Below are 20,601 nucleotides of genomic sequence, written 5' to 3'. Positions count from 1 at the left end.
CACCAGCTGACATTAGTGGCTGTGAGGAGAGTGAAACAAGGCCTGTATGGTCAGAGGTCTGTCTCTGTTAGTGTCCGGGTGTTTATGGCCGGTCCCCTTTTGACCCAAAGACGGAGAGTCAGGGAGGTAAATGCCTGGAGCATTCCTTTTTCCCATCAGAGTGACATTTCTTTCCTGTGTCCAGTCAGTGCCCACGAAACATTCTTAGTTGCTGCCATGGTAAGATAATATGCACTAACAGACAGGGCTGTCATTATACCACAATTTTAGACTTCGATATGAGAAAAATCAAACAATGGCAATATCTTCTTTGATACCACAGCGACAAAAATAGACGTTAAGGGCACTCAATATTGGGTAATTTCTGGTTTTGATGATCAAAGATTGCAGGCAAACTCCTGCACAGCATTTAATTTGCGCTAAAATGGCAATGTTTTGTGCAGTTTAGACAGTGTAAATGAGTTTTCTTGCAGTTTTTGATAGATTCATTCCTCTTTTAGACAACCATCGTGTGAAATAGGTGTAGTTTTTTAAGTTTCTGTGCTTTCTGTTTCCATCAGTCATTAAAATAGCAAAGACTGATTCACTATAAGACAGTTTGGATTGAAAAAGTATCAAAAATTCTGATAACCTTACTCACAGAGGCATGAAAACTCAGACAGATTATATTAGCTTTTCTGTCAATTTTGCACTTTTGTCTGCAAATGCAGTTAGACTTGCCTAATGGTATTTGTGGGATGATGGCACGTTTCTGTAACATCCACTGTTTGACAGGTATGTAATTGTGTGGGTGTGTGCACACTCTGGGTAAATGTGTTCACGTGTCTGTGTATTTTTGCGGTTGTAATGTTTGAGCGTTAGTGTGCTTTCCATGCATTCCCTCTCTAAGAAGCCTTCAGGCCTGTCACGGCATGTGACTGCGCTGCTGCCCAGTCCCCCCACCCCCAACTTGAGTTTGCCCTTCTTCCCTTCTGTCCTCCCCCGGGCGTCAGGAGACGACAAAATTTGCCCCTTTAACTTCTAGGTCTGACCTCTGTGACACATTTCACTACTCTGTCCTTCTCAGCATTGTGGCTCTACACACGTCAGTTATACGTCGGCATGAAGAGCTCCTGTCTTTGGGCTTTGTGTTTGGGATGTGTTGCCCTTATGATCAGTATGCAAATATACGCTGAAATATTTGTGCTGTGTATTTTTATGTGTGCTTCACTTGTGCTGTGTGCATGCAGTGGCCCTGGGTGATGGAGGGCTGACACGCAGGATAAAACCTTTAGGCTTTGCACCCCAGATCCAGGCAGTCCTGATGGGATCAGTGAAGGCTAATCGTAAGATTAACCGGATAGGCTGATAGGGCAGGCCTGCCAGCTGCCTGCTAGCTGATGTGACTCATCTTGATACTGCAATATGCCACCGGACTGTGGGAGTGCTGGGACACACTGTATGAGTTTAAAATTAATAGACAGATGTTTCTCTGTGCCTAATTTAGATAACAATTCGACTGTTGTTCCATATGGTTTAAATTTCCTACACTTTTTTGACAAACAGTTTAGAAGATCAAGGGTCTATGATAGGCTACAAATACAAGGAAGTAGGTCCTTTAGAAATGTTCTGAGAAAATGCTGTGGTTTCTTTTGTTGCTGTTATTCTGTCTCCTAGCTGTTGTGTCTCCTTGTTTCTTTTCTCTATCAGTCTCTTTTATTGACCTCTTCTTCTGCCCTACTTCTGGTTAGTAGGATGCCTACCAATATGACTTTCTGTTTTTTTCTTAAGGTTTCAGCAAATTTCAGCAGTTCCTCCAGGAAGTCTTGATGTCACAGTCCCAACCCAATTAACAAACATTCAACCAATCCCTGGAGATTCTCTGCATCCTTGCAATTCTGTCCGGTCACTGCAATGTCTTCTGTAAATTTGACACCCACCTTCGCCCCCAGCTCTTCATGTAAGTATGTACATAATCAGACTGACTTCCTTGTAGTCAGCTGAGCAGATGAAGTCATATAACTGGAGAGCAAACATTTACCAACAACATTTACTGCTAAGTTTGTGTAAGTCAATTTCTTGAGGTATTACACGTAAGCAGGGATAAACTTTTCCTCATAGTGTTTACATTGCGGTGCAACAAAAAATGAAAGTCATCACTTATCTTACATAGAACACACCTGAAGAAGGCCTGAGGTAGGAAAGTGTAAGTGAGGGTTAAATTAGTCTGGGGAAGATCTAGATGCTGTATTCAGAGTGTGAATGAAATCAGAAGACTGATTCACAGTGAAGTTTCAAGGTGTGACATTTAAGCCCCTGGGACATTTCGCCTTCATTATGAATGTGATGGGGAATGAAGTGATTCCGCTCTGTGTCGGCTTCAGTAGCAGTAACAGTGGTATTACAGAAGGGAGAAGCAGAGCCAGTGTGAGAGTGAAGCCCTGTGTGATTGAACATGTCTGTGTCTGTATGTGGAGCTCCTACTGTGCTGTGCTGTCTTGCTGTCCTGCAATGCCGAAACACACTGTGAATTAAAAGATGGGACACCAGATATTTTACTGTTTGGAATAGTATGAATGTCACAGGCATAAAGATGGAGCTCTGTCACAGTGACGTCATGGAAATACATTATCAAAACACCGAGAGAGGGGCAGAATTTTTGTAATTTTGGGCTTTTTGAGCTAAAATTTCTTAGAAAGCTTTAAAAGGTTTTTAGACATTCACTTCAGTGATGCCATTAAAGAACTAAAGCCTTGAAATATTACAGTTTTTATAAAAAATCAGCCGTCTCTTTTCTTGCTGGTGTCTTACCTTTGGAGAGGTAGTACTTCATCTGTATTAGTCTCCTATGACCCTGCATGTATATGAGGTATTACATTGTGGTTTTATTAAAGCATAGTAGTATATTTTTAAAATTAGCTGTTGATAGAAAATGATCTGAAATTTCCATAGAGATACAAGACATTTGAATGGTAGGGGGGAATTTGCTTAGAAATTTTTAAGTGATTTTTTTGCAGATATGTTTGGATATTTTGGAATGTTTGATTTAAAGTTTTGGGGAAATTTGCATCGCAGTTTCGGCCTAGAACATTTTAAATTGAATTTTTATTTTGTGTTAATATAAGAGAGTGCAAAATGTTCATACAAATAATTATGACAATAGCCTTACAAAAAAATAGTAAACACAGGTCAGTACAAAAATGTCAAAAACTAAGGTTTGCTTTACATATCCGAAAAGGATTTGGTTGGAAGTGCACACTTATTTAATCCCCACTGCCTTCTCCAGTATTCATGGACTGTAACTAACCAGCTTTCTGATAGATTTAAACCACACCAATACGTATTCCTCCAACATACATATCTGTAATCGTAATTATTAGTCATCTTTGTTTTACAAAGTTTATATTAGTTCATTTATATTATTCAAATTTATAATTCTATTCTATTGCATAGATAAATATTCACCCTCATTAAAAACATAACCCATTATTTATATTTTTATGACCAAAAATATATGTTCATAAATACTTTATGTACCTTTTATCAAAAAAACATGCACTGTATATAATACATACTTTGTGTTGTTATTAATCAAAAATACATAGAAGATTAACATAAAAATGTTAAATGTCATAACAAACATTTAACACCCAGTGACAGTCAAACACCGTCTTCATCTCTGTACCTTGTGAAAATTATTTCTTTAGATCTTTTTTAAAACGGATTATGTTTGAACATGGGCTGCACGGTGGCGCAGAGGTTAGCACCGTTTCCTGGTCCCTGGTCCGCTTCCCGGTCAGGGCCTTTCTGTGCGGAGTTTGCATTTTCTCCTCATACATGCGTGGGTTCTCTCCAGGTACTCCAGCTTCCTCCCACAACTAAAAACAAGCTCATTAGATTAATTGGTGATTCAAACTTGGCCGTAGGTGCGAATGTGAGCGTGCCTGGGTGTCCGTCTCTATATGTCAGCCCTGCAATTGACTGGCAACCGGTCCAGGGTGTACCCCGCCTCTCGCCCAATGACAGCTGGGATAGGCTCCAGCCCTCCCACAACCCCCATCAGGATAAGTGGTATAGAAAATGGATGGATGGATGTTTGAACATTGCTTGAGATGTACATTCAGACTGTTCCATAGTTTAGGTTGTTTTTAAGCATGTTATTGCTTAGTGTTATGATTGATAAATGCCAAAAAAAAAAAAAAAGATGATAAAGAGCAAATAGCTCCCGCCAAACTTACACAATCAAACCATTTTTTTCAACTAATAACATCTCATATGCGCTGCAATATCAAAGGTAAAATCCAACATTGCACTAGATATGAACAATTTCTGAATTTTCATAAATAAATCTACATCTTAAAGCACACATTTTTCTTTGATGTGCTTTTGAAGGAAAATAGTGCCGAGTATAAACTTCAATGCTGAATTCCAACCCTACCAACAGTATGTCATGAATGTAAGACATCAGATACTTTCTGCCCTTTTTAGGAAGCAGAAGTAAAGGGTATTGGTCTTCAGCATGCTGGTTTCTAAATAATGAGAAAGCTTTGGGCAGATTTAGATATTAAAAAAATTATGTTAGATCAAAAGGATACAGGTTTTTTTTAGGCTAACTGTGTTTTGCCCTAAAGCTGCATTTGTTGGCATTTAGATTCTTCATTTGTGTTTAAGATGGCTTGAAAATAGTGTGTAAAACTGCCTGAGAAGGGAACAGTTTTTGGGGGGAACATGTCTCTGGACACCCACCCAGAGTTTGGGCCTCAGATATTCAACACTTTATTTTTTTATCCCACAAACAGAAATACAATAATGTTTCCTCTTCTTACACACATTTAAATGGGCCCCTCAAATCCTCAAATTAAAATTTCTAACTTTAAACATAACTTGTGCAGTTTGAAATTGTACCTGAAAGTTTTAATATTTGTGACAGTAAAAGTAATGACTTCGTGTGATCCTAGTTGATTGAACGATTTTGAATGAAGCCCCTAAAATAAAACAACTACCCGACTGTCTACGTCCACTCTTCTCTCAGCTCTGCTTGACTCACCCTCTCTGCACAGGACACACCAGGTGTTCTTTATAATAAAACAAAGGTGTGGGTATATCTGTACCAAATAATGTCAAAATAGATATCCTTTGTCATGATTTGGTGCTCTAGTAATAAAAATTAACTAGTGGATTGACTGACATACAAATGAGAAGTTGGAAGAATGGTAGACAGGCTTTTTTGTTGTTCCCTTGTTGTTATTAGGTCAGTGGTTAAGTGTGTTGAACATGAACTCTGTGTTGGAATGATGAAAAGAGCCTTAATCCCCATATTTAAGCGTGTTAAATGTATACATGATCGGCCCCCTGTTGTCTTTCACTTAGCCACACTAATACACAAACACCAGTATTTGTAGAATCAGCAAAATAATCTCTCAGCTTTTTAGACGCAGCTCATTAACTGTGTCAAGGAACGTTATTCATCTAGTGTTATCATATTTCCCAAAACCGCTTTATGTAGGACACATTTTATCAGGATTTGCTTTGTTTGTAGTCGATGCAAAAAAGGCTCAAAGACACAACACTGGGATGTCAGGGATTAGTTCAGTTCACCAGTGTCTGTATCTGTGTCATGGTCTCTCATTGTAAACCCTGGGTGAATCACACATCTCTCAAATCTTCTGTACTGTAGTGTGCTGCTATTCACGCCCATTGAAGGGATGCATAATGGCCTTGGCAGGGCGTTCGACATTCACCATGGAGAAACTGTGGGGTTTCCCTGATCAGCGGCCAGAACCAGCACACAAAGCACGCAGTAGCTCTGCCAGAGGCAACTCAACTGTGGGCAGAGTGTAGGGCGGCTATGGTCTGGCCCCCAGGACCCGGCCATTGTGGAAATGTAAGTGGGGACAGTGTCTGAACGGCTTGAGTTGGAACAGAAAACTTTGGATGACCAAAACTATGAGCTTCAAATAGCAGGAGCCTGGGAAACATAGCTTGTTCTTTTAAGGAGGTCATCGAGAAGCCAGAAAGAGGGAAAAAAAAACAGAAAGCCGATGTTTGGTGGAGGGAATGTCAAATTGGAGGTTATTGTTACTATAGACATCAGCAAAAACTGACATACTGCTTTTCCAACTGCTGTGCTGTCTGTCTGTCTGTCTTCCCCTTTCTCTTTCTCTCTCCTCTGCATTAGCACCCGTCGGTCATACCCACCACTCATCAGCTGTCACTCCTTTCTGCCCGAGCCTAATCTTACCAACAGAGGTGACAACTGAGGTACTCATGGCACTCCTGGTACTTGAGTTATGCTGAGGATGATGATCCCCCTGTATCAGTGGCCTCTGTTAACCCATGTCACTGCTTAGGTAGAGCCCCTAAATAAAAGGCTGACCATGGGGAGTGTTAGCAAAAAATACCATGACATGTCATTTTAAACCCCTGTATCAATAGAAGTGGATATAAATTGGTAATGGGGCTGCAGCTATGTGTCATTTTTATTCTGTCTGTTAGCCACTATCAAACTGCTCACTAATTATTTGCTTAGGTTCACACATACAAATCAGCACAAATTACAGTTACAAGTCCAAGGCAAATAGAAAAAGATAATAATGAAAATAACAAAAGTGATAACACCCTCCCAGAAAATATTAACAGAAAGTCACTTTTATGTTTAATAATTTTGTTTTTAATGGCAGCAACAATGACAAATGTCAATCTCAACTATGAAGTGGCATCTTCAGATTGCTCTTTTTTTTAATACCAATGGACTAAAACACTTCTCCCCCTAGTTTATAGGGATTTAAAATAGAGCAAATCACTTTTTTTGTAACACTTTATTGTAGTGGCCCCTTATTACCTAATAATTTTATAGTTGTAAATGTAATTAGGGTAGTCATTTCTCAAGAAAATGGTGTATTAAAGTAGTAATACCTTGGCATTTTACCAAGTAATAAGTCAGAAATAAAGTATTATCAAGAAAAGAATTACCCAGTGTTAATTATTAAGTAATTCAATGTAATATTGTTGTAGTTCTCTGGTAATTAGGAAGTATTTTATCCTGACCCCAACCCCCGAACCTTAAAAATGACTTAAAAATCATTAAGGAAGGATTCGCTTTAATTAAGTGAGCCAAAAAAAAGAAATTGCCTGGGAATTATTAAGCAACTTATATGGAAAATTATCATCTTATTCCTAAGAAATTACTTGGTTAAATCCTGCCGTATTCCTGCAGAATCACCTCAATATTACAAGAGTTAGGGTAAAATACCACCAAATTACCAGAGAACTGCCAAAATATTACAAGGGTTAGGGATACGGCTTTGGGTTAGAAGATTAGGGTAAAACACCACCAGAGAATGGCCACAATTTTGCAACAAACTACTTAATTATTAATACATTAACATGAGGTAAATACTTTCTTAATATTACCAAAATACCAACTGATTACTAGGTAATTACCACCTCATTCTTAAGAAATTAAAATTAATTGATAATTAAGTTAAATAACTTCGAACCATAAATCATTGCCTCTCACTTGTTTTTCCTCTTGAAGCTGGCCCTTCCTATTGATGCTATTGATGCCTTTGAATCCTGTGGGCAGCATTTACAGCGAGCCTGGAACTCATGTAACTTTGGGGGACTTTAATGATTAAATCCACACCAGTAAATCTGATAATGAATGTCTTTTTTATCTATTTTAATTGACTTATGATCATTTATTACTAGCTCGAATGCTAATTCTAATGCTAACCACCATATTGTTTTCCCTTTGTGAGGATCTGTCAGCCAGTAGTAAGCTGTTCTGTAATCACATCATACTACCCGAATAGAGCATAATGAAGAGAGAAATAGAGGGAGCCTGTGATGAAGCCCCCTGTATTGTTATTTTAATATTTAGCAGTCAAACTCAATAATCAGCAGAAAAACAACTTCAGGGTCACAGATATGCTGTACATTAACAATTCTATTTGTTTAGCCATGTTCTGAGTCAAACATAGGTCTAAAATAATGTGCTAGTCTGCACAGTCAGTCCAGAAAGTTCACACTGGTATCAGATCAGTACTCGGTATTGGCCGATACCAAACACCTTGGTATTGGAATCGTATCGGGAAGGAAAAATGGTATTGGAATGTCCCTAGTTACATTTTCCTCATGGTTTTCCTCTTAAACTTTGCTTGTGAACTTCCAGGTCAAAGCCCAGCTTGGGAACTGTGGAGCGTGCTCGAAACACGTAGGCCAGTAGAAGTTACTAAGATGCATACAAGAGTAATTCAGTCTCCAGTTATCAAAGTCTTTAAGTCCAATTTCAGAAAATTTTGATTTTTAGTCAGATAAACATTTTTGCATTTGTTTTAAAATTCCAGTTTTGTTCGGATGAACACAATAAATAATATTAACATTATGTAATTTACTGAGTTGTTTCAGGGCACGTCTTACATAACCAATACATTTTTCAGCTTTCTGAAGACAATAGCTGTATTATTTCAGATTCAGTCAACCCACCTTTTGAAATCAGACCTTCTGTGATGCCTCTTCATCGATGAGTCAACTATGAGTCTTTGCAGAGAGGAGTCGTGCCAGTGAGGGAAGGATTCACGACTCTGAGCTTACTGACGCGAAGCCGGTAACCTTTCTCTTTCTGTTCCTCTCCCAATTTCTTGCTATCTTTCCACATGTACTCCTTGAATTTTATTTGAAATTTCAGACAGCTTGCCCCCTGAGATCATCCTGACTTCATGCTCTGGCTGCAATTCAGAGCATGAAGTTTTCCCTGTTTAATACATGTTGATTTAGGGGTAGAAGCTTGTGAGGAAGGGAAGTTAGGGCTCTCTAGATATGGGATGTAGAGGGTTTATATCAACATTAGAAACCTTACAGGGAGAGCTGGGAGGGAAGGGACAGAGTTTGCAAAAGACAGTGAAGGGCATGTCAGCAGTTAAAACCAGTCAGTGTATTTGGTTGCAGAAGAATGAGGCCATTTGGGGGCTAGTGTAAAAGGTGGTATCTTCCCTCTGTCCTTTTCATGTGTAATTTGTTGCATTTTGTTCGTGGGGGGCCTTTACAGGCCATATGTAAGGGTAGGTTATAACAGTGTTGTCACTACCTCCAGATTGCATGTATGGAGCATGGATCTGTGTGGGCTTTAAAGGCCATGTGGTAGAATAGGTAAACTGAAGATGTCTCTGGTAGGATGGGCCATGGGAGCTAGCATAGAGGGCGTTAACTGTGGGAAGCAAGAGCTTACCGTCAAGTTTCCCGGAGGTGTTGTAGGACCAAATGGCTGAAACATCAGTGAAGTTCCCAAGGTTCCCCCTTGACAACCCTGGTGAGATCCTGGCCTCTGTTGCTGATCAGTCTACACAGCTTGGTTGGGGGCCCTGTGAGGGGCCAAGTGGTAGGTAGTATCAGCGTTGTCACCACTTTGAGCTTCTATGTATGGAGCCTGGGGTTGTTGAAGTTGGCAATGCTGTTTGCATTGCAGTGGCACTAAAAACCATGTGGCAGGTTGTTTAACTTATCACTAGCTCAAAGGGGCATAATTTGGATTAAGGGTCACTGCACTGAGCACTTATTTTTTCATTAGGGCACAGTCAGACATAAGTTATTAAAGAAACGTAATGTAAAAAAGATGCTACAGGAATCCAAAACTGAAATTATATTTTTGGCATCTATAACAATGCTATGTGCAATTTGACCTGTTTCAAGTTCTAATAATTGAGAGGAAAAAAACTTACCAACATGCAATAAAGATTAAGGATGTTCCCAGGCATCTGTCTTTGGCTAAACATCCAGTATAATTGTGTTCAACCGACTTGTCTAAAGAAGAGAAAATACTCAGAAAACAGTCAAATTCATCACATAGTCACTGTGTCAGCGAGTATGATGTGAGCCTGATATAATGTGTAGAGTGTGGTTAATATTAGCCGATAGTTCTGCCAGTCTTCATTACTCTTGGAACTGGAAGGCAGCGGCCATTTACTGATGCTACAGCGGCTACTAGTGGCAGGAGGCTTCAGTACAGTTTTAAAAGAGCATTTGACCAGAACTAATAAGTTTAACAAACTCATAAATCTTACCCTGGCTAGTTTGAAATCCAAATTTAACCATGTGCATCCCTAGTAAGAACCATGGAACAGCTTTATTACATTTACAACAATCACACTGGCTGCCAACTTGTAGCAGAATATATGTTTCATGTCATATTCTCACATCAGTCACTCCAACTTCACGCTATGATATGCAAGAGGGTTGGCATGAAAAAGGTTGGGAAAAGTTTGTGTTAAAAAATGTGGCCATGTAGCCCACCCTGGAAAATTTGGGAATTTGAGGGGTATTTTGTGCATGTGTGAAAACATATGAGTCAATGATGAGTCTTTACAAGGCGTAGACATGTTGCCAAGGATTCATGGGAGCTCTGTGACGTTGAGCCAATAACCGCTCTCCCTCTTTCTCTCTCTCTCTCTCTCCCTCACTCTCTCAAACACACGCACACTATCCCAGGCTTTCAAGCAAAGCAAAATTGAGAAGCCAAGACCTCTTTCAAGCTCCTGGGCAGTTGCCCCCCTTTATATAAAAGGACACTACTCTCCTGGGCTACACAGCCATCACATCAGCACTATAACTCTATTAGGCACAGCTCCAGGACACACTAAGCAACCCATAGCCCACAATGGCATCATTGTCAGCAGGGATTGCGGCCCATTGTGGTCCATGCTACAGGATTTATTCCCCTCCTCCCGTATTGTGACCTTCACCTCCGACCTCGGCTGCCATCTCACATGCTCGGGGACTGAAAGCTTGTGAGGCTTTATGCCTTCTACGTCTTAAATGCTGCTTTACTATGACCCCAGCCTGCTAAGTGGCTTCTCCGCACAGCAGCAGTGTTGGGATGATTCAGGTTAGTGTCAGTAAGGAGAGAGGAGGGGCGGGTGGAGGAGTGCCGAGTTGTGGTCGGACTGATTGACCCTTAGAAAAGGTCAGCTGGAAGGCATGAGAGTAGAGGAGCTGCCTAAATGGCTCTTTTCTCTCCTTTTTCTCCCCCTGGCCAGGGCAGAGGCTCTGTATGGTTATTTATGAGCGTGTGGGAGAGTGAGAGGGGCTGCACAGAAACCCACCATCCCTCTTTGTTGCGAGGGCTGGGCTGGGCTGAGGTGCCTGTCATTGGTTCGGTTCTGTCATATATACATGCACACGCACGCGCTCACACAAACTATTAAGATCCCCTCCCGGAGCTGAAGGACAGAGGAGAGGACTCTGTTGCGAGGCAGATTTGGAAAATGAGGTGTGCTTCGCACAATAGCTTGTCAGCAGTTTGATAGATGCCTCTCAGGCATCCAAACCCCAGGAAACTTCCAGAAAGTAGAGGATATTGACATTAATCTAAAGTAGTTGGCTAGTAGTTGAGTAGAGTTTTCTTGTTTTACACAAAAATTAAAAAAAAAAAAAAGAAATAAGATATAAAGTATACTGCTGGAACTCCAATGTTAGCAAGTGTATATGTATAATTTCTAGTCAAAATATCTGATTACACTTATAAGCCAGTTTTACCAGATAAGTTTGGGTAAAAACCATCTGACAAGCTAGAAAGTTTGAAAAATATGATTGCAAATAAAAATATCAGCCAATGCAGCAATAACTTTTTATAGCTGTGCTTTGAAAGTACATAATTAAATAACTTGGTAGATCTCATTACACAACACATGACCAGTAAAATGTATGTCACATTTGCAGATTTTTGCAATTCAGATGGGGTTTTTTGTTGTTGTTTGTTTAGGTTTTTTTTTTTTAATCTTCAAATACGATGAATACCCAGACTTGTAATTAAGTATTTTCCACCTTAAAATAGACTTTAAAAACTTAGATTGTTGTTTTTGCAGTGTAGGAGATATCTGTAAAATTGCTTGTATGAAAAACCAAAAAAGGCATGTTAAAGGAAAACCAAACCAAACAAAGTCTCCAAACTTAAACATTAGTGTGAAGAATGACTTTATGAAAAAAAGCCAAGTGTTTAAAATGAGTATTTTTTTTTCTTTTAGGGTGGGACAAAATATTGATATGGCAGTAGTACAATCCTGGTTCATACAATTATCATATTTCAGGTTTCAGTATGATTAAGTTAAAACATACAGCATTCTAAATGGATTTTGTCAATTTGACTCACACTGTCAACTCTCCTTGATGCTTTACAGTAACATGAAAGACATGAATTTAACTGGTCAAAGAGTAGGATGATAACAGAATTAAAGAAGATGATTGCAGAGGGATTGTTTGTACCGGTGGTATGGTTTAGCATTGAATGGTATGGTTTGGTATGGTTGGTATGGTATGGTTTGATATGGTGTGGTTTGGTATGGTATGGTATGGTGGGGTTTGTATGGAATGGTTTGGGTATGGTTTAGTATAGTATGGTTAAGTATGGAATGGTATGATATGGTATGGTATGGTATGATATGGTTTGATATGGAATGGTTTGGTATGGTTTGGTATGGTATAGTTAAGTTTAGAATAGTATGGTATGGTATGGGTATGATTTGATGTGGTATGGTTAAGTATAGAATGGTTTGGTTTGGCATGGTATGGTTAAGTATAGAATGGTATGATATGGAATGGTATGGTTTTATATGGTATGGTTAAGTATGGAATGGTATGGTATGGTGTGGTTTGATATGGTATGGTTAAGTATAGAATGGTATGGTTTGGCATGGTTTGGTTAAGTATAGAATGGTATGATATGGAATGGTATGGTTTGATATGGTATGGTTAAGTATGGAATGGTATGGTATGGTGTGGTTTGATATGGTTAAGTGTAGAATGGTATGGTGTGGTATGGTATGGTTTGGTATGGTATGGTTTGGTATGGTATGGTTTAGTATCAAATGGTATGGTACAGTTTGCTATGGTTTGGTTTTCTAAGTTATCCTACAAGTTGCAACCTCCGCATTTATATGTTTGCTTAAATTCTGTTTTGCGTCAAAAATCAAAATACTGTTTGGGATTATGTTGTTTGATACTGTGTGCTCAATTAATTATTTTAATTGAGGGCTTCAAAATGTCTCCTATGTTTTCCCAAAGGCTGGACTGAAATATATAAAATATAATGAAACGTAGTCAAGCATAGGTGTCCTGTCAGTGCTTATATATTATTCAAAATTATGAAAGCTCTTGACTCTGTCGATATCATCTTGCTCTTCTTTTCTGTAACTTTTTCTGTAACTTTTTCCAGTAAAACATGATGTGAAAGATTGTCAAAAACTCTGTATTTCCTCTAAGTTTGATACTCAGGAGAATAAATCAGCCGCGCCTTCCCAGAATTGCAGAAGTTACCCTTCACACCAGCACAACGCTATGCCAGTGTAAGACACACCACTTTTTTTTCCTCTTTTCCCCTGACAAAGTTAAATTAAGCTTGAATTTCACGCTGAAGTCAAATGGTCATGATGTCATGGTTTGAGGACAGAATGACTCGGTTTGTCTGTTGACTGAGGAGGCCTATTCTTGCATGTTTGGGTGGGAGCAGAGCATATAATTGCAGAGCGGGATAGCATGAGGGGATGGGGGAGGGAGAGAGTTAGCACGCAACATGAGTTTTGGCCCACAGTCGCTAGTGTGGGTGCCAAACTTGTCCAGAGGGCTGCTGCTGTGTGTATCTGTGCACGATACTAGTTTCTGCACTGTTCCAAGACACATCTTTCATTTGCACACACTGAATAGCTTAAGGGAGCCCGAGGCAGTTTGGAACTGTCTTTTTGGACTTTTTTGGGTGGTTGCCTGGCTCAGTAAGTGTGCGCGCCAACACAGGAGAATCCGGATCTTTTCTGGACGTGCAAAAAAAAAAAAAAAAAAAGTCTTCTGAGTGTCCCATTGCATTGTTCAGTTGTCAAGTTAGTTGTTAGGGAGCAACCGAACCACTGTACACGTGTTGCAGCCATTTGAGGATTACACTGATCCAAAAATCTGACAGTAAAAGAAGAGAATGGAAAGCTTTGTCGGCCTTTTCATATCCTCTCAGTGGGAGGTAGAAAGGCAAGACCTCCAGACCTGGGCTTGCAGTGGTGGGTGTTAATGGGAGGAGGAGGATGAGGAGGGGGTTAGCTCTCAACTGCCAACCAGATGGACAACCAAGCCTTGCGTATTTAGGGAGATCATATGGGATAACCTTGCAAAGACAGATTGACATTTTGCTGACAAAACAAACCACCCCTGTCCTGCACGCAAGCGGCCCCCTGGCCCGTTTTTCCTCTTGGTGTTTGCACTCTCATGTATGGCCATACAAATACTTTAAGTGGTATTTGCTTACATAGGTCTTAAGGAAGTTATTTCAGCATGTGTTAAGCACCCTGCAAGGAGCCATAACAATAAGAGGATAGGACGAAAGAATCTAGGATTACACAACTCCTGCACAAACAATAGCAGCATCAGTGACCTGAGTTTAATGACACAACCTTGAGCCATGAGGGGCGGCAAAGTAAACCCATTTTCTGCGTCATGCATCAAGATTTACCTAGATGCTTTAGGGCCTTACATAGGGATGTATGCCTCAGGTTGTTAAGAACATCATCATCTGTTTGTGTTTACTTTGTGTCCTGCTTTTCTGTCGTAATAGTATTAGACCTCTTTTGAAAAGGTTAAGCGTTACATATCAGCAAAAAAGCAGCTTTAAAAAGCCTTTTCTTTAATAAGTCTATTATGTTGAATTATTTTAGGCAGTTTATGAGTCTGATTCCTCCACTTGACCCTTCATCTAGTCAAAATAGTTTGGAAAAAAAGTGTCAGAACAGAAAGTTCTCAGTAACAAAAGGACAGAGTAAATTAGATTATAAAGAGTCACTCTGCTCTTTAATCCTCCTCGCCACAATTTGAATAAACTCTGCATGATTTATGGAATGTAATCTGCCTCCCTCCATACACACAGCACCAATTTACATTATTAATACAGCTTGTTCCAATGCTCCATGTTCCAAAATACTGATTACATTTGTTGTCACAACATCGGCCGCAAATTACTGTAATCTTTCGATTCACACCTGCGCTCTGTGGCTGTTCCAATTGATACCAGTACAAGAGATTCAGAGGGAGAGACATGGTTGTAATGTAAAACTGCTGACTGCACAGACTCAAAATTGTCATGGTGACCCGTGAAAACTGTGTCAGAGGGTGCTTTGTCTTTTTCTCTGCTGAATAAATGTCAAATTAGAGTTAGCTTCATTAGCATGAGATGTTACATAAAATATCGCTGAAGTGGGTCATTTTAGTCCTACAGTTTTAATAACATTAGTCTGAATACAAATCCAATAGGTTTATACTAACCTGCACTATAGATTTTTATACTTTATAACACAAGATTCAACCACATCAGTGCACAGCAAATTTTAGTATAATGAAAGAACAACTAACCATCACAGACAAATCATAAAATTTAAGTATATCTCAAAACACAAGATTTAGTTGAAGAGTTTGGTGTAATTGTTGGGGATGGAACAATAGAAGCAAACCAACCAAATTTAAAGAGGCATATTTCTTTGTTACTGGAGTCTTGTGCCATTTTTATGGCTAAAGTAATTAGAGGAAGTCAGTTAAGAAAGCAGTATTTTCTCACCCTGTCTTACAGTCTGCTTTGTGTTTTTATGTCCCACCACACTGGTCTGTTTGACACATGTGGGACACCAGAAAGTTGTGGTTACATCTGTATGAGCTTTTTGTACAGTATGTACACTCAGCAATGAGGGAACACAAGAGTTCTACCTTATACCATGGAAGATTTGAATAGATTGTGAACATATAATAACAGGGTTTATTCAGCTAAGTAGCGTTTAAACATTTTAAACACTGGGGGAATCACAAAAACATGTTTAGTAAGAGTAAAGGAAGGCAAATCAGCATGCATTTCTGCCTGACGCCTATGTATGCTAATGCAATGCATGACAAATATTTGTTGGGGGTAGACGGATTATCAGCCTGGTCAGTTATTCAGGCTAACTAATTCAAAAAAGTGCACAACTTTGATTCCATTGTAAGGTGTGTCCTCCCCTCTGGGAAGTCTAACTTGATGTCCTGCCCACAGCCCTATCTGATTGGCTAGATATCACATCACTACCAGCAAATCAACACTGAGACTGGGTGGCACTGACACAGGGAGTGTATGGCGTCTTTGTGTTTTCAAGCTGCTACTGTCTCGATCTGTGCTGTTTTTCATGTCAACTTAGCTAAGTTGTTTTTTTCAGTTTTTTTCTGTATTTTCTGTATTTCTGTATTTTTATTTCCTTCCTTGCATTAAGTAGATTTTGTTTGTCCTTATAAATGCATATTGATTCCAAATATCAGATTATTGGTCTCATTAATTACCAATACTGGTCAACCCTTACTAAGAAGTAAATCACAGTTTTTGTTTCATCGATAAAATCTCATGGTGAGGGTGAAAGCCGTTAAAAGTGTCCCACCTTGTTTACACTATGAGCTACTTGCTAAGAACTTTAGGACTTATCAAAAAAAGGGGGAAGGCCACTTTTAACATCTTTTCTCCCTGACAAACATTTTACTGTTAAGTAAATACAGTACAAGTATGAGGAAGAGTGTGTTTGTTTGAGACATCACTTGTTAATGCTTGAATGATCTCTTCCTGGACCTCTTTGCTTTTTTTGATTGTTCTTTGAGTCCAGCACTCATTTGGTGATAAGTGTGTCTTACTTTGAATTTCTGTTCAGTAAATAAAACTTGATGATTTTAGTTGTTGTTGAATAGAGTCCTTAATTCAAAACAAGAAGTTAGCAATAGGGGTGGGCGAAGCTGAGCGGCACGTCTCTTCTCCCCTCAAAATGACTAGTGGGGCCATAGTGTTACCCTACTTTCAAGGAGTTGGAAGGTAGGGGCATGGGTGACAGGGGGAGCCTGGCAAACAGAAACACACAGTAGATGACAGAAAATGATTGTGGTCCATCACAGGTCAGGAGCAACATGACCTAGATGCAGCAACAGAAGGTTAGCTTTCAATAGCAGTTTCCATTTCCTTATATAGCAGCCTTTGACATGGCATCCAGAGTTTCCAAGGCAACAGTGAACATGCAGTATCTTGTTATGACAGCCATCATGACAAGACACAACAACTATAAAAACTGAGGACTTCACCTGCTTTGAAAACTGTTCAAAATGTTAGTGGTGAAAGGTAGGATTAGTCCTCTCTCATTCATGTTGACATTTCAGTGTGAAAAATATATGTATTATACCTTTAAAATGATTGAATGAACTGCTTAAGGTGCTGCTACCACTGGTTCTTTTTATTACTTAAATCCATTATATACTTACTGTCCATACTCATTACACCATTAATGCCGTATATTATATTATATTATATTATATTGTTTTATATTATATGAAGGTAACTTTTAACTCACACATCTCACACAGTTTTGTTTTTGCTTATTCTTTTTAATATTATTTCTTGGGCTTTTCGCATTTATGTTGACAGGACAGCTGAAGAGAGACAGAAAATACGGGTGGAAAGTGTGGGGAAATACATGCACCAAACAGCACTAAGACCAGGAACTGATCCCCTGACCAATGGGTGAGGACTATAGTTTCTGTATATGGATACCTGCTCTACCCATTGAGGTAAACTAGTGCCTTACATTAATATTCATACAATACCAAACTGTTTTGTTTATCCTTACATCTTTATATTATCTTTATATCTTGTTCCTTTATACTGCCCATATAACGTCTCCTTCCTATTGGACCATGTTTTACATGGCGCTAAACCATATTTATGCCATACCACTACTGTGTAGATAACTGGCTTCTAGTGAGTGTATCATGTCACTTTACACTAACATTTTAATTGTTATTGACTGCACAGAATGGTAATAGTGTTTGTATTATTTTTGTCTTATTCATATTCTATTCTGTTTTCCCCACATTCTCTGTCTTTTGTTGTGCTGCTGCAATGCCAGAATTTTCAATATGGTATTGTTTTATATCTTAAAAAAAAAAAAGAAAAGCCACACTCATCCATGATTTTAATCAAACAACTTTGGCGGCACAGTTGTAAAATAAGTAGATTATGTTAGCACGCTAAACTGAGATGGTGAGCCCAGTAAACATCATACCTACTAAGCATTAGCATCTTATCTTTAACACTGCAAGCACATAAGAATGCTGACATTAGCATCTTGTGGCTAAAGCGCCACACAACAGGTTGTACAAAGCACACGGACATAGCAAGCATTACATCATCTTTTGGTACGGAGCCTTGAGTTCGACAATGTGACTCTTACAATGTTTTTCCCCCTGCAGAAGTAACCACACTTAGATAACAGGGTTGTTTTACCTTGGTGGACAGGGAAAATGTGAGCTTTACAGCCATTTTTAAATAAGGAGGTTTTTGTATAGAGCACATACCATACCAAAATCCAGCTATAAAATACAGCAATGAAATTCTGATTAAATCCCAACAATAAAAAAACTCAACAATGTACCATTAAATTAAGAACTATATAAGAAATACTGGAATGTTTCACAATGAGGCAATAACATACAACCAAAATAATCATGGATTAAACAGAAAATTGCAGAAAACCTTTAATATATGTCTTAAAATGTGATTTAAGAGAGGATATTAACCTGAAAGTCTTAATCAAGGTTGTCAAAATGGTATATCTGTTATTTAGACACTATCAGAAGCACAAAGGATTTGAATAACTGAAATTATTTTTTTAAGATATGTCCTTAAGATAGGAATTAATCCATCTTTGAGCTATATGTTTCTGCATTACACAGGAGTTTACTTGTGATTTTTCACACTTGAAAACAAAAAACTACCAAATACTGTGGGCCTAAGACATGGGTTTTTTTCTTGCCGTTGTATTGAAACAGGGTTGAGACTGTTTGAATTTTACCAGTATCATATCAAAGTTTATTATACTATTGTCATGTCAACCCTTGCTTTAAGTTTGTTGACTTTTTAACAGCTGCTGTTTATGAGCTTGATTTGAGAAGTTGTTTACACTGCCTGTTGTGGTCAGAGTATCATAATAAAATATAATGGGATAAGTCTAATGCTCATTGTTCTTGCCCTTTCTACCTGTAAAGCCCCCTGGAGTCAGGTCAGATGAGCTTAGAGAATGAATTCAATCCTGTTTGGTCATCTAATGAGGACAGAGGAGCTGCCAGAGGGTCGAAGGCCACTTAAGCTTGTGCGACCACCTTTCTTGGACAATTACGCCTGTCACGAAGGCCTAGCTTTTATCAACGCTGGAAATGTCAAAAGGTAAACAGGTCACTAACAGTCTGTGCCTGGGCTATAACTGCAGAGATGTAGTAGTGTAAGTGGATGTTTAAGGACTTGAGACAGCCAGATAAACAAACAGACTGGCAGGCAGGGAGGCAAACACACACAGTTGTGACAAAGGAATCCTCAACATCACATGGCAGAAAGTTTATACTGCATGTCTCAGTTTGATTACACTCATCATCATGCTCAAATTTATGTTACCCACAGAGATTCTTTGCTTGTGCTATTTCGGTAAAGGCCGTTGCTTGGGCTTGTCTCTGACGATCCGGCTCTCTCCAGCTCCGTCTCACACACGTATTTAAAACACACACATACACCTCTTTCCCTTTCTCTTTCTTTCCCTCCCTACCACTCTTACCACATTGCCACCCTCAGTTTTCCATGGCCTCTCATTCCCGAGTGCTCTGCGAACTCAGTTAATGAAGGACACAATCCGGAAATAGTGTTCCAGCCAGAGATGGTGGGAAGGAAAATCCCTCGACTGGTGCTGGCAGGAGGGTGGGAGAGCGAGGAAACAGTGTTGCAGCCATTTACACTCTCTCTTTAACTTAAATTTTACTTGTAAAGCCAGAAAAAACACATTGTGATTTTGTTTTCCCAAGCAGATGGTGCACATGTGTGCTAACCTAACAGCATTATGAGAGACCATGTCACTAGCTTCACAGTCTGGTAGTAGAGGTTAACTTATCTTTAGCCCTGGTGGTCAAAGGTCAGTATTAAAAAAGGGCAGATGTCTGTGAGGAGGCTGGTGTGGAGGAGTGCAGCACAAGGCGCTGGGTAAATGTTGTCAGGATCGGCCTAGAGTTTGGCAGAGGGGGAGGGGGAAGGGGAGCAAGCAGAGTGAAGACAAGGGGTGTGTGCCAGCAGGTTAAAAGCAGGGTCAACTCTATAACCAGTGTGTTATCTGGATGCCTCTTCACAGCCGCCAATCACAATCATACTCACACAGCGGCAATTTTCCTCTGACGTCATGCAGAGGGTGGGAAGCTTGAATGCTGTCATCATGTTTGTGTTCAAGGTCTAGCAAAGTGAAAACAGCAAAAAGCCTTGCCTTCACTGCTCAATCAAAACCTTAAAAGAATATGTAGCACGTCAGTCTATTGACTCTTTAGCTACCTTTAGACAGCAGGTAACATAAGCATAAGCCACTATGTACATTACAACACACTGAGCTTAAATGTTGTCTTTTCTATTATCATGTACAGTGCTTTTAGAGGCTAATTTTAGATAGCTAGAGGATAGTTGCTAACATTTCCACTTTTACAGTGTCTGTAACTTTTTTGTTTGTTTGTTTTTTTTATTTTTTTCATTTGGAGAGTTGGTACCTTCACACGTATAAGGGGTCAATACTGACT

The 20,601-nt window shown here is 39.3% G+C and overlaps 1 long non-coding RNA gene across 1 annotated transcript in view; it reads left to right on the top strand.

Annotated features, from left to right (window-relative positions):
* LOC121519793 overlaps nucleotides 1-17,580 on the top strand; it is a 37,147-nt gene extending 19,567 nt beyond the window's left edge. The window contains exons 3-4 of the long non-coding RNA XR_005992739.1: nucleotides 1,771-1,939; nucleotides 17,426-17,580. This is a non-coding gene — a long non-coding RNA (uncharacterized LOC121519793). The remainder of the gene's footprint in view (nucleotides 1-1,770; nucleotides 1,940-17,425) is intronic.
* The last annotated feature ends 3,021 nt before the right edge of the window (nucleotides 17,581-20,601 follow it).

Source organism: Cheilinus undulatus, linkage group 13, assembly GCF_018320785.1.
Source record: "Cheilinus undulatus linkage group 13, ASM1832078v1, whole genome shotgun sequence".
NCBI lineage: Eukaryota > Metazoa > Chordata > Actinopteri > Labriformes > Labridae > Cheilinus > Cheilinus undulatus.
The sequence above is the reverse complement of the archived record's forward strand: the minus strand, read 5'-3'. Positions and strand labels throughout refer to the sequence as shown.